Consider the following 15,693-nt stretch of genomic DNA (forward strand, 5'->3'; position numbering starts at 1 on the left):
AATAGACTTCTAGGATGTTTCAGGTTACAGACGATTGTTCCAACATGGTTTTTTCTAGCTACTACATATATGATTGACACGCTTCATCCAAACTTAATTATTAGTAAAAGCTCTGACATAATGACTTCTTGTCAAATGAGGTCTTTCATGTTCTTGGTCATTTAGACATATCTATAAAAACAATACTAACTCGTTTCACAGATTTTAGTGCACTTAAGCACCATTCTTTTAATTTGAAAACACTTGGAAACACCAGAACCTGATTAAAATGCAGCAGACTGTCCTTAGAGCATTCTCTATACTTAACATTACCCCATTAGTCAACTATTGGTAAGATTTAAAACTATCTTTGATAAGTCAAACAATCTCCCTTGTGACTCCAATTTGGTCTGCTGAGAAACATATCTGTAACCTTATCCACTAAACATTTGTTCTTCTTCACTTTTTCTGCCATGTTATCAGTGTACATGGGTTAATTAGAGCTTGAATGTTAGAAATAAGGATATGCTGTACACATTTGATCACAGCAATAAGTAGCACAGCCAGAAACTACTGTACATAAGACAGCATCAGGTTTTGTTTCCACGAGAAGTCTCATAATGAAACAGAAGCACATAGAAAAGGTTTGACACTGGATAAATAAAAATTGCAGATCAAGGGCTGTTAACATCAGTATGGCAACAAGTCAAAGGACGAACTGTCACCCTGGCAACTGATGTAACCTCACCACCCCATTAGAATGTCATTTAGCAATAGAAGTCCATTTAGCAATATTATTATATTTAGCAATATTAAATATTAGTTCCTGCCTTGTTTTAGAATACACAAGCTGGCCAACACAGTGAAACTTATTAGGATAGGCTGTGATATGCAAATCTTCAAATAGTCATTAAGTGATTAAAATTCAATCAGTATAACAATATTGTTTTGTCATAAAGAGTAGTTGTACCTTGTCTTTACCTGCGCTGACTAGTAATGCAGTACTACTGCCAGAAGATGACAGTAATACACTCATAAAGTGTTTGTGATTAACATAAGAGCTAACATATCCTATAAATGTTGCCTCATGCCTCTGGCAGCACAACACCGTTGTTGTCATTGAAAATCTGACTACTGTATTGTAAAATATCTTGTGGACAAACAAACAAATGAGCAAATAGACATTGCTGATCAAATAACTTGTTGATGGAGGAAACCACAATGGGCAAGGGTAGAGGGAACAGATTTTGGATAAAGCTGTGTGCAAACATTATATGTGTACACCCATACATTCTGCCTCATCCCATAGAGGGGAAGCTACTTCCTGCATAGTTACTAAATATTAGCATTGACCATAAACTACATATAATTTTGTTCAAAATGAACAAAATTTCTGGGGACACTCAGTTGATGAACAAATTCACGGAATGAACAAATATAGAGTCTAAAGTCAGCAGCTTAACTGATCGAACTGTGGATGACTGTAGATGATGAAAAAGAACTTACAAGAAATTAAAAGAAAATAACCATATCTTCAAGAAAATGTATGATATGTTTTATTTTTGTTCTCCTGTTCATTCAACCAATGTTTTCTCTGGCTGTAATGGAAAACTACTTCCTGGTTGAGTCTATCCTTTTTGTAAATATGGGGCACAAACATTGATCCTTTGTGATTCCACATTGTGTATTTGCATACTCAGGTTTTTATGAATTGGTACCGTTGTACAAACTGCTTCTTAATTATTGCTTCAGGTTGTGTTTGTGTCTTTTCAGCAGCATTTCTGTGTATTTTATGGTATGTTCACGTCTTTGAAGTCCATCAACAATTTTCATTGTGGTTTGTACTGGTACTTACTCATGGATTACAATGTGGTGTTTGCATTGGAGCTCTCTACTTAAAGAAACATAATATATAAAATAATCTAAACTTATACAGAGAGTGAAATCTACAGTGAATGTGTCTGGTAGTTAAAGAGATAAGAACAGCCTGAAAATGCTCAAATGACTGAAAAAGAACAAATGACTGTCTTACATGTGAAATCACATTTCAGAGGTTCATTTACTTTCAGACATTATTGGGCATATCAAATACGAATGATTAAAATTTTTTTATTTTTTTTTGCTCTTTCTGCTCAAAAATGTTAGAGCTGAGTGAATGTAGGATTATTTTGTAATTTGCTGCTGAATCGTATCAGGTTCTTGTTTGATTTTCAGTCTTCAACCATCTCGATCCAACTTGAGCGACCTATTACTTGAAACATGACATTATCAGGACTTTGACAGAAAGATTGTTGGCGCGACGGTTAAACTCATTTAATGATAATTGTAATTATTTAATTTTTTCTCATACTCATGAAATGAACTTGTTTAAGTCGATGCTATAAAATTTTGTTTCATGTTCATACATTCATTCATTTTCTGCTGCTTTATCCGCCGTAGCGGGTCAAGGGGAGCTGGAGCCGATCTCAGCTGGCATAGGGCGTGAGGCGGGGGAGACTCCGGGCACGGCGCCAGAGCACCTCGGCTGTTTCGTGTTATTTTTTCTTAAATTTCTTCCAGAATGTATTGCCTTTTGAATGATGCTGGCTCTATTCATATCTTTTAAGAGCATTTCTATGATGTGTAATATACAAACATTTAGATATCATCCACAATATGGTGCATTTCAGCGAACTTGTCTTATTAATGTAGTACTTATATACACTGCATTTATTTAATCATTTATCATTAAATGAATAAAAGAATCTATTTGAAGGGAATTTCTGTCCTGCTGTCTTTTATGATAAAAGAAAACGATCAATAATTTCCTGTGTTTCAACAATTACAATAATGTCAGTGAAGGCTATACTGTATATGCAACGCAGAGGCTGGTAATCGAACTCACAATGGAGAAGCTGAGGATGAACACAGAGGAGACTGACCAAAACGCAGTGTGGAGGGACAAACAGCAGGAAAACACCAATACCGACAAAATATTAATCCAATTAATATCCAAATACAATGTCTCTGCTGTACTAAAATACAGTAGATTCCATTTTACTGAATTTGCCTTGTTTTAAAATTTTCCTTAATATCCATATGTTTCAGTGTTTTACTAAATGTTCTGTACTTTTAAATAGAATGTCCTGCAGTTTACCAAAATATTTTCATTTTATTACAGTGCCCCTGCTTTACTAACATCTTAATTTTTCTAAAAGATCATTCACATTACAATTATATTTTTACCAAAATGTCTTCACTTCAAAATATGGCCACATCACTGAATTTTTATCACCAAGGTTATTTTTATTGTTTTTTTAGCTGTGGAAAACACTTTGAACTTGACTTAACTTTACTAAAATGTTTTCATTTTCATAAAACATCTTCTCTTTACTGCAAAATCTACTGGCTTTACTTCAGCAAAATAAATAAATTTTTTATTTTTTCCTACAATGACTTTACTGAATTGAGACATGCTTCACTAAAATATCCGTAATTGTGTCTCAACATAAAAAAATCCAAAACTTCAACTCACAATACATACAGTATATGCTGAATATAAAGTGTGTGTGTGTGTGTGTGTGTGTGTGTGTGTGTGTGTGTGTGTGTGTGTGTGTGTGTGTGTGTGCGTGCGTGCGTGCGTGCGTGCGTGCATGTGTATGTGAGAGAGAGAGCGTTTCGGTCGATACTGAGCTGTTGGTTTTAGGGAGTCAGGTTGATTGCGTAGCCTCAGAGGTCAGAGGTCAGTGAAACTCCTCTGAACCACTGAGTGTCCAGACAAGAGGATAACAAAAGGTGACAAATTATCAAAATAATGTGCTTTATAGATTCATAAAAGAATTTTTAAAAATCTAATGAAGAAAACAACAATTTCCACAACAATTTTTGTTGTTGGAATTTTTGTTGTTTTCCATAAAAAAGTTATCAATGCAGTCAAAATCAAAGGTGGAGCTGCTGCAACACAGTGAGTTGGTGAATCTTTCATTGCATTACTCAGTTTCTTTCAAATACACACTACTTATTTTTTCCTTTTATAACCTAACAAGTGAAATGCATGAAAGAATTTATACTGAATGTGATGTTAAGAATTATTTTTTGTTATAATTATAATCATGATATTTCTACTGCATTTGGATTTACAATCATATTTTTTACAGAAAACAAAAAAGATTATAAAATATGAAAATATTAACTGAACCTTCAATAATGAAATAAAAAACTTTTCTTGTGTGTTTATGTGAAACATGTTAACGGAAACAACTGTCACAAGAATGTAGGTCAGCGTGTATGGAAATGAGAGAGGTCAGATGGCGTACGCCGGGGGTGGTTGACCTCTGACCTCTGACCCTTTTAGCCCCACTGCTTCATGTCAGCAGCTGGTAACAAAAGACGATCTGCACGAGTCAACAAGAACAGCTGGATTTAAAACAGGCCTTCTTAATCTCACAGACGGGTTTTATTTTACATCTGAATAAAGTCATTTAGTAAATGTCTAGTATACAAATATTTGATACACGAAATATTGAAATCAGGCAGAGATCTATATTTAAATATTTTTATTTATTTATTATATAATACTATATAAAGTGTTTAATACATTGTGTGTGTGTGTGTGTGTATATATATATATATATATATATATATATATATATATATATATATATATATATATATATATATATATAAAGTATGAAATAAAAACAGTTAAACTCAATTTGTATTTGAGTTCCAATAAGAACAACAATGTATATCCCCTTTATTATATTTTATGGAGGATTGAGTTTTTGTTTGGTTTTATTTTACATATTGACTAAAAGCCATGATGCATTTTTAGCAATCACATTTTACTGAATAGAGTGAGAGACAAACTCCCCGCTGACACATGAAAATGAAAGAGATTTGTTCGAGAAGAGTAATAAGTTTTAAAGAGTAAATAGAACATTATGGTGTACAAAACAATCACATTGTTATGACTGACAAAATGAACCTTTATGGACACTTGCAGGAATGACGCTGGTCAATGCAGCAGTGAAAAATGAAATCAGACAGCTGAGAAAATATATACACAAATGGGAAAATGGATATGAAAATATGTCAATAAATAAATAATTAACAATACGAATAAGCAAAAAAGTAGCAGCTTATTTTTATGGAGATAGACCATTTGTTACAGAGACTATTTAAATTAATTTAATTTAAATATTTAAATTCACAATTACAAAAATGAGCTAGTGTTTGAGTTTGTTGCACGGTACAACCTTTACGTTCACTGCAGTGATCAGTTAATCATTAACTTTTTGAAATGGAGGAACCTACTGTAGGTTCAAAGGTGACTTTAAATGATCACGTACACATGTGGCATTAAAGGAAATCTTCATCATTTAAAATCAAATAGGAGCAAAATATTTTCTGAACATATTTTTTATAATGAGCAAATATAATTTTGTTGCAAATGAAAAAGAACAACAGCAAAATAAAAACAGCTACATATGTACATTATGTATGTAAATGTATCTATATTAAGCTGACAAAAGTACTATTACAGTATATCACACATGTTATTATTTACAGAAAACGTCTCTGTGGGGAAAAAATGAAATAAAGTAACTAAAAAGTAAAAATGCTAGATAAGGTTTTCTTTTACTTAAAGACACAAAAGCATGTATAAAATAACAGAAACAGTATGGTGGTAAAGAAATAAACTAAAATGACAAATTTCCATTTTAACCCATTCTTTTCAACATGCTGCATCTAAAACGGTGAGTGCTTTGACAGCAGAGGACCGTTTGACTCTGTTATGACACATGAAACAGTTCTGCTAATCTGCTGTCGTCTCTGATTCAACCACGCAGACGTCTGAAATATTAATGCTGTTCTTCTTGTTCTTTTCTTTCTGATCAGAAGTGTGAAAACTCAGAAACCCTCAATCTACAGCCATCGCCCTGATTGTCAGAGCCTTCTTCAGGCATGGAGGAAATCAATAAATCGAGTTTTATGATTAAAAGAGCAGCATGCCAGAGGACATTAAATAATCATGCCCCCTGCTGTAGTCATGTAGTTAATAAATGATGATTCTGAGCAGCAATTTGGGGGAATTCTTTGTCAAGAAGGTGTATGATAAAACATGTTTTTTTGTGAAGTGTAACAGAATTAAATATGAAACAGACACTGGGTGCAGTAAATTACTGTTTGAAGCTACGTGGTCAAGATAAGTATGACGTGAAATTGAGGCATAAAAACATTTTGGTATAAAAATATTAACAAACATTTCTTAACATACAGTATGTGTATTGAGCTTACTGAACATATTATTCTTCCCCAAGATGCATTGCATCATTTCATACTTTCCAATGGCATATGCTCCCTGGCTAGTTAGAATCATGGCCGCATTCCATATCAGTGAATAATTGCGAGTGAATATGACACAAGATCACAGTGGAGGAGCAGTAACAATGGGATTTTTATGGTAACGCAACCATCTCAGAAAATATAAGTAACACAAAATCAATATTATTATCTGTTCTAGTAATCCTTAAAGGAATGTAACAGAAGGGTTTTGGTTTCAAGAAACATTTTTTTTATGACCATGACAAACATGTAAGGTGATGTGGTTGGTGTATGATTAAATGTTCACACCTTGGGATACGGTCAAACTGACCTGCAACTAGCACTGAGAAATAATCAATAGACAATAAACAATATGTCACAGAAAAATATGTACCACTAAAGTGTTTAAGTATCATATTTTGCCTTAAAGCAGTTCGTAAAGTATTACACTGAAAAGAATGTAATGTTGTATGTTAGAGGTGCAGTGATGTCATCCATAAAGTCGTGTGATAGCTGTGGTCTGCTGGTACTGGTTCTGTGCAGTACACGCTGATCTGTTGAACTGTTATGTAAGCTGTATGTTAGTTTGTCCTGTTCAACACAGCCAGTGTGTGTTTTTATTCTGTCCAGTCTTTAGCGTGCAGTGTTTAAGGCCTTGACCAGAAGGAGGACTGTACCAAGTACGAAATAACTGGGGAGTGTAGAGAGCACTAATATTTGTGTTAATGAGCAAACATGTGCAGCAACTGCCTGGTGTGTATTTTTAATTGTTTTGTTGTATTTGTGTGTCATTATTAATAAGTGTCTTCTTCCTATTTGATCATTTAATTATTTCACTTCTATTAATTCAGCTTCTTTCTATCCATTTGTTTTACATCTGTTTGTTCAAATTTATTTGTCTTTTTGTTGTATTCTTTTTAATCTTTTAGCGTTTCGTCCTTTTTCAATGCCATTCGTCATTCACTTTTGTATCTTCTTCATATTTTAGAAACAATTTAGAACCCCTGTTTTATATGTATAGCTTTTGTTGTCTTGATGACCAACCCCAGCTCTCAGAATGACTCTTACTGCACACATTGAGTAATAAAAGCTGAATTCCAGGATGAGGTCTGGTTTGTGGTTGTATTGTCATAATGTTGTTCAAAACACACTTAATAAATTATTAACAGCAGGCATATATAGAACAGCTTTCTATATTTATGCTGACTTATCAAAACAGCAGAGTTTAAAGTCCAGTCCTTCATTTGACCAGGATTTATTTCTTACAAATAAAAATATGTTTCATTTCAGAGCACAGACAGACACACAAACATGCACAGAAGAAATTGGAGTAAAGAGGGAGCTGGAATACACCAGATATTCCCTGGGGAACAATTTCAGTCCTTTAAAAAGATTGAGAAGTTTGCAAATTAAAAATTTTAGACATTCAGTTTAAATTAAAGCTGCTGTCGCACACAGTAAAATAGCATCAGTTACATGCTTCCAATTTACAAACTCAATTTCATGTAAACAATACTTTCAATTTTTCTCAAAAAGTCTTCAGTAATTTAAAAATAAATAAATTTTAGAACATTTTCAGATGACGCCAATCATAGCATGTACAGTTTACCTGAAATGCTTATAATTATAAAGCTTTATTATTACAAACTCATATGTCAATGCACTGCAGTGTAGCTGCTCAGTCAGTGGTGCATTCTGAGAATGCCAGACTTTATCCTTGAAAATATTCACAAACATTTATATTACATATGTAATAAATATGGTAAAAGATTTTATAGTTTCTAATATTTTTTAATATTTCATTTGAATATTTCATTTAAGCAACAACAAAAACAGAAATGAGAGCTTATCTCCAGGCCTCCATCTCTACGGAGAGACGTGGGGACATAGCCTCCATGTCTTCAACCACTGCTGAGGTTATTTTACATTTTGGCTGCGGGTCCGTCCAGCGTTCTGCCTCCACTCTGCACAGACAGACAGATCAGTGTTGACTAATGCGCCGAGATGAGAGCGAAGCTGCCTCAGATCACTGAGCTGCTTCTCTGAGAGGAAACTGAGCTCTCATGGAAATTCATCACCAATATTGATCTGAATTAGCATGAGCTGCCTCTGCCTGTGGCCATGTTTTCTGATGTTTGCTCAGAAAATACTTGTGCATCAAAGACAGGCGTAGCGCTCTGAAACTGTCGGCTGCATGTGTGAAGGGCCTTTGGTTAGAGGTGATAATTTAGAATTATAGAAACGTACAGATTACATTGTGATTTAAAAATGTTGAACATATTTTCTTTTTACTTCTTACATCCCACGTTGTTCACTTCCTTTTGGTGTTGCAAAAATAAAAGCTATGCTGCTCGCGTGGGGAAAATCAATTATACTCTTTAATTTTCACATTATTTTAACAGTATCATGTTATCCTTCTCAACCCATTACATTTAACGTCAGAGAATTCAAACACTATTTTTATTGTTTACTGATTATTTTACATTTAAATATTTTAGAGGAATTTTGAATTGAATATTTAAGATAGCCTTTGTTGAGGAAATACTCTTTTGAGGGGTGAATTTGATGAAAAGCTGGGGTTGTACTACAAGTTTACCTTCAATTAAATCACACATGATCAGTATTTTACAGTCTAATTCCAGTTTTTTCAGAGTACATTAAAGTTAAACACTCATTAAAAGCAAAGGTTATTAGTGTAGAACTCACAGAAAACAGAATTGAGCAATAATAGCAGAAAATAAAAACAAAACGTGTTCCTTTTCCCTAATATTAATATTAATGAAACCCTGGTAAATAATTATACTTCTCTGTGAGATTTCTTCAAGCTGCTTGTTTGTTTTCTGTGTCCTATTGTTGCATGAGATTCATGCAGGTTTCTGCTACATGAATCTCACTGTTTAAATAGAGGAATGACTATGAGGAAATAAATCTTCATTTTTAAGAATTAAAGCAGAGTCAGTTCAGAAATATTGATTTCTGGTTATTTTGCTTGTTTCTTTCTTTGTAATATGAATGTCTTAAAAATTCATATTAAATTCATTGTCATATTGTGAGGTTTGGTTGTATTACAATTGATTTAAGAATTGCATTTCGTGTCCAAAATAAATATAGTTAAGTGTGAATTTTTCAATCCATGTCATTGGTTGAAGTTTAGCAGAAGCTAATATATATTCAAATTAATGAAGGCTGTCAAATGAGTATTTATTTAGAGTTGGGAACATGGTGGTAATGGCGGGCGGCCACATTTGAATACAGCGGGCTGGCTCTGCACGCGGCCATTGTGCTCCCATTAAAAGCCGATTACACGGGCAACAGAACCACAACAAAAGAGGCAGCAGGTCCAAAAAGTTTGAAAAGACTTGAAGAGTATAAAGGAGGAAGAGAAAGAGGAGAGGGATGGAAGATTAATGAAAAGGGGAGAGGATGGAAGATGAATAGAAGAAAGCGGGAAGATGATGGAAGTGTGCCTGACATTAGGTTTTTCACAAATGGCTGTAAGATGTGATTATCATATTACACTTACACAATGTGTGTGTGTGTGTGTGTGTGTGTGTGTGTGTGTGTGTGTGTGTGTGTGTGTGTGTGTGTGTGTGTGTGTGTGTGTGTGTGTGTGTGTGTGTGTGTGTGTGTGTGTGTGTGTATGTGTCTGTCTGTGTCTGTGTTCTTGTTCTAATATTTAATCTCTATCACTGTATATTAATGTATATATTAAATGGGTTATTTTAAATACATGTATTTATTTGTATCTCTATTTATTATATTTTACCTCCTAACAATTATTTTATCTGATATACATATATGAAAAATTTTACTTTCTCCTTTGAATTTTCTGTAAGTCTACCATGTTTTGTTTCTGTGTTTATTAATTATAGTATGCTATATTTTTAAATAAATAGTAAATACTGAATGGAAAATAATAAACTACTCAAGATATTTAGAAAATTCTATCATCTCTTTATACATTCAAATTGAATGGTTTATTAACTGAAGGGAAAAGCTGAAAGGAGAAGAAGAAAGAAGAAGATTCATGAATCAACATAATTAAGTGGAAATCTGTAATAACCTTCATGCAAAACTCAATCCACTTTTCTCTACACGAACACCAACATAAATGTCTATATATTGGAATATAATTTTATTATCAGTATCACTCTTATAATTACAGTATATAAATGAAATGTGTAGCTCAATGAAATCAGAGTCTGTGTTGACAGGTTTAAGTGTGTTTATTCTCTCTCTACATCTGTCTCCATCCCATCACACCTACAAACATGGCTGCCATGAAACTGAACACAGAACAGGAGCCAAGACTTTGCAGCCGGACAGATGGATCCCTGTCCAAAAAACTGCTGGGTCATGAGAGGGAGAGAGAGAGGGAGAGGATGACACTGGTTTCATATGGACAGAAAGAGAGAGAGAGTCAGTGGGACAGATGCCAGGCAAAGCAGAGCAGTGTTTGTCACTAACGCTATAGATTAGCATGTGGTCTCCAGCACAAAGCTGCAGATCAATACTGCTGCTCTGTACACAGCAGATGGTCTGGGACAGAGAGACAGGGGGGGGGGGGTAGAGGGAGAGAGAGGGAGAGAGAGGGAGAGAGAGAGAGAGAGAGAGAGAGAGAGAGAGAGAGAGAGAGAGATTTGATTTTGATTTTTAAAATCATGTTTACTCACCAAACCTGATCGACAACATAGTCACATTGACACAAAATCCAAAATTGATTCATGCAAACAAGAATTCAAAAACAAATAATATGTAGGAACATAAGGAAAATATATGTGAATTAAGTTCCTCACTCAACACGGAACATAAGACCCCTCTGACACCATAAGTTTGTAAAAGTTTATATCATTCATAGCTCTGAAATAGTTAAACATGGATTCTGATTCTTGTTTGACACATTCTTCTTAAAATGGCTTCTGCACCGGAGTCAGACGAAACTTCAACCTTTTTCCACATGCTTAAATAAATCGCATTCTTTGCTTGGCCCAGAAGAAAGTTTAGAATCTTGTGATACTTTTTTTGATTCTTCCTGCATTTCAAACCAATGTCAAAAACAAAACCAAATGAGAGAAAGATACTCTATAAGAACAGGAACAGACTGTTGAGTCTCTGACAGTCTAGGAAGCAGTGAAAAACAGTTTCTCTGCGAGAACAGAACGGACAGTTTTCTGACATATTAGGATTTAAATTCAAATATGTTTACATGGCCACAGTGCTGTGGATTCTTGTGTCTAAAAATTAATCCCTTCATGTTTTGATGAGATGGTTCATGGTCTCCTTCGCTGACCTCATGTAATAAAAGCAATTTTTGAGAAAGAACTCAAGTTCTTACTAGAACAATAAGTAAAGAATACTGAAAAATATTTTTTATAGATATAACATTTATGTTGAGATAATGATGAATGTTGCTATAAAAGTAGAGATAAGAGAAGCTCTCAGTGCATTTTATACAAATAATAATAATAATAATAATAATAATAATAATAATAATAATAAAAATTTGGAAACAACCCAAAACAATATAATTAGATAATTAAACACAAATATAATATCTGTGACAGCTGTATTATGACAGACTCACTATATAACACAAAAAAAAGATATATAAGTAAAATAATTACAAGCCCAGAAAGGGAGAATTAACTTTAAAGAAGAAATGATGAATTCATTTTTCTCAGTCAATGATCATCAGTCGGTCTGTTGTTGTGATGTCGTATCTACACATTCACAGTTTTGTTACTTTTAATTCCATGTTTAATATTATTAAATACTCAAATAAATGGGTTGATGAGCACCAAAAATATTGTCACCTGATACAGTAAATACATTTATTAATTATTTTGAAGAAAGCATGAGAAACAGAAACTCACAATGAACATTTTATAATTATACTATTAAATTGTTACCACAGCAACTCTCATATGATAAACTTTATGTATAGACTTGAGACTACACCACATTAAATCTGTGTCAGAGTGCTACGCTGTTGTTGGGTGACATATTCCCTCATTTCAACAAACACACACTGGAGTTTATAGTGACTTAATCCTTTCACACCATCTTGCCTCTCCATGGAGATCAAACGTGGATTAATCCACGAGTGAAAACAGTTCCAAACAGAATTAACTTCCCCTACTGTTTGAGTAGGACTTGGCGAAAACTAGCATCCAACTCTTTCAGGCATTGATTTGATGATAACATTTAATAAACATGAGGATATTCTTCAACATCTTCAGGAGGAGCTAATAGGATGGAGGCTTTTCAAAAGGACAAATAACACTTATTCTTATTATTAAAATCTACCAATAGCTCAATAAATTAAATAGATGGATTAAATTATTGATTGTAATGTACAAAAACATATTAATTTACAAAACCTACTTTGCCGTCTTGTTTACACCCTTCAGTCTCTCAAACTGAGTGTTTACAGCCGATGGACAGTTGGCCTGTATGGTTACATGACTATCGGGAAACTTTGAGGTCATGATAGCCTCTGGCTAAGACTCCTGGGAGCTGTAGTCATTGGACGCTAATAAAAATGACCTTGGATTTAAAAGCCTCCTGTGAGGGGCGGAGTCTTCGGCCCTGCCTGGCAGTGATGTCAGTGCTTTATTTACACCGCCATATTGACTCCAAACTCTATCACTTCCTATGTCTCTCCTTCCCGACCCTCCTCCCCTCGCAGCTGCTCCTTTGCAGCCCCCCACCACACACACACACACACACACACACACACACACACACACACTTCCAATGCCTGTTTCTTCTCCTCCTCCTTTCCTTCCACGCCTTGGATCTTTTTACTCTTCCTCCTCTTCTTCCGCAGCTACTTCTTCCCAACTTTCTTTTTCAATGCAACTCTACTTCCTCCTCATCCTCCTCTCTTTTCATTAATGTCAAGTAATTTTCTTCACCTTCCTCACCTTTTCCTCCACCTTCCACACCTCCTTTATATCACTTGTTCATTTCACTTATTTGCTCCTATCTTTCCTCTCTCCTTTTCTCTTTCCCCAGCGGGACAGCTAAAAGTTTTAAGGGGAGACGGACAAACAGGTCCAGACCCCCTGCCTGTCTCTCTGACAGCTGATCAAAAGGAGAAAATGGGTCAGGCTTCTGTTCTTCTGTCCTTAATTACACAACAGTCTTTAAACAAAGCAACATCTGCCATGCTACCCATCCTGCTCCTCCTCGCTTCCTTTTCAGTCTCCTCCACCATCTTTTCTCCTTTTTACAGCCGCTCATCTTCCTTCTCAACACCTCAACTAAATTGGGGAATTTCCTTGAAAGAATCAGACAATTTGCTTGTAGTTGTAGGGATGACATAGACTATGTTCAGTGGTTCAATTCCTTTACCAGAGCCTAAACAGGATCTAGTTTATAACAGGGCAGGGAAACTTCCAGAACAAATCAGTATAAATGGAGAATGAACACATGGTTCACTTTCATATGACTGGTTAGGGGGAAAAAAACTCAAAATAGCCCCAACTTTCAATGAGACACCATCCAGCATGGACACAAAATCCGACTTAATAAACAAAGCCCGTGAAGTGTGGTAATCTAGCTACACAGACCTACCACATCATGTTGTACTTATTATAATGATTTCCTGATTGCAGAACACACTTGAAGGACTTTGACTGTGTTGAGAATCAATGTTTTTTTTCCCCTTTATATCTCAAATAAACACCAATGTGGGGTTCTCTTTCTTTGCATTATAAACTGCAGGGAGAAGGACTGAAATCTTTTGTAATTTAATCGAAAATAAGTGTCTGACTATTTCTCATGTTGTTCTTTAATATATGATGATGGATCAGGAAAAGAGAGAGACACTGAGAGAGAGGCAGACAGAGTTATTTGTCCTTGGAAGTGTAATGAATTGTAAATTGAACGGGCTACAGGCCATAATGCTCTCTCAGTGCATCTCACATGCTCGTCACTCCACCCAGAGTCTGTCGATAACGTCCCAGTGCACACCAGCGTGTCATCGACACTGAGTCACACAGCTGCAAACACACACACACACACACACACACACACACACACACAAAAACACACACACACGCACACCAAACAGTTCATGTCAAGTTTGATCAAGCTGCAACATGTCATGTGTCGTTACATTATTATGACATCACAGGACGTGATATATTCTCGTATCACGATGTAGTGTTATTTGTTGTTTACCCTGCTATATTGTTTTATGTCATGCCATGTAATATCACATTCTAATCTGTCATGTGATTTTATTATGCCACATCATCGAGCTATAAGATGTCACATCATCTTATGTCAAGTCATGTTAAGTATTATGTAATGTCATGTTTTGTTATACAGTACTCTCTTTGTTCAATTTTACATTATGTGACGTCATTGGATGCTGTCATATTATATATGTTGTGTAAAGTCATATCACATCCTATTTGGTCCATGTTGGTATTATATGTCAATTAGGAGTCACGTTCATCTTCTATTCTAAAATGTCACATCAAGCTCTCATTATGTCACCACCATGGCAATATCATGTCATGATATGTTGTATATGTCATTATGTTATGTCTTAGTAAATGAACACACATTATGAGATGGTGTTTCATTTGATGTCATCAAATGTTCCTTGTCTTCTCCTTTAACTTCCTGATCAAGGTATTTCTTGTCACTGTGACAATCTCATATAAAATCAGGTTTATTCACTCTCCTCAGTTGTTTCTTCAATGCTGGCTTTTTTTCTTTCTTGTTTGCTTTCTTTATTTAAATTTATGAGTAAACCTTTAAGATGACCTGGTGCTGTATTTAAATTCATCAACATTTGAAGTCAGACTTAAACCACTATAGAAGTGACCTTTTTGTATGGAAAAAGAAATTAGATGCTTTTCATTACTGGGGCAGGTTCCATCATCTATCACAGCCGTCCTGGCTTCATCATGCTTTTATCATGTGTTATTTCCAATCACCTTACTTTATCTCAGAAATCAGAGGCAGCAGGTGATGAGATGAGAGCTGAGATGGGATCAAAATTTAATGATCTGTGGTCAGATTGCCGCTTTGCCACAGCTCGAGCAGAAGATGAGATAAAACAGCATCATTGGTTTTATACAGAAATTCACTGATGAAATCCAAATTTTGTTTCACACACAGTACAGGAAGAATGAATGTTTGTGAATATCTCCAAGATGAAGAGGTAAATAATTGACTTTCCACACAGTCTCTGCAGGATGCTTTCAGCCACGCAGTCATTCTGTACGAAGACTGCATTAATTTCACATTAATTTTTCCTCTGACACAAGGTCATTTTTCATCGGTTCTTTTTATTCAGCTTGGTGATAACAAAAAACCCACTGAAATTATTTAGAATAAACATAGAGCTTTTACAGTTTCTTTGATTTTGCTTTACTGGCTCTCATTTTC

This window comes from Antennarius striatus, chromosome 15, assembly GCF_040054535.1.
Source record: "Antennarius striatus isolate MH-2024 chromosome 15, ASM4005453v1, whole genome shotgun sequence".
Lineage (NCBI taxonomy): Eukaryota > Metazoa > Chordata > Actinopteri > Lophiiformes > Antennariidae > Antennarius > Antennarius striatus.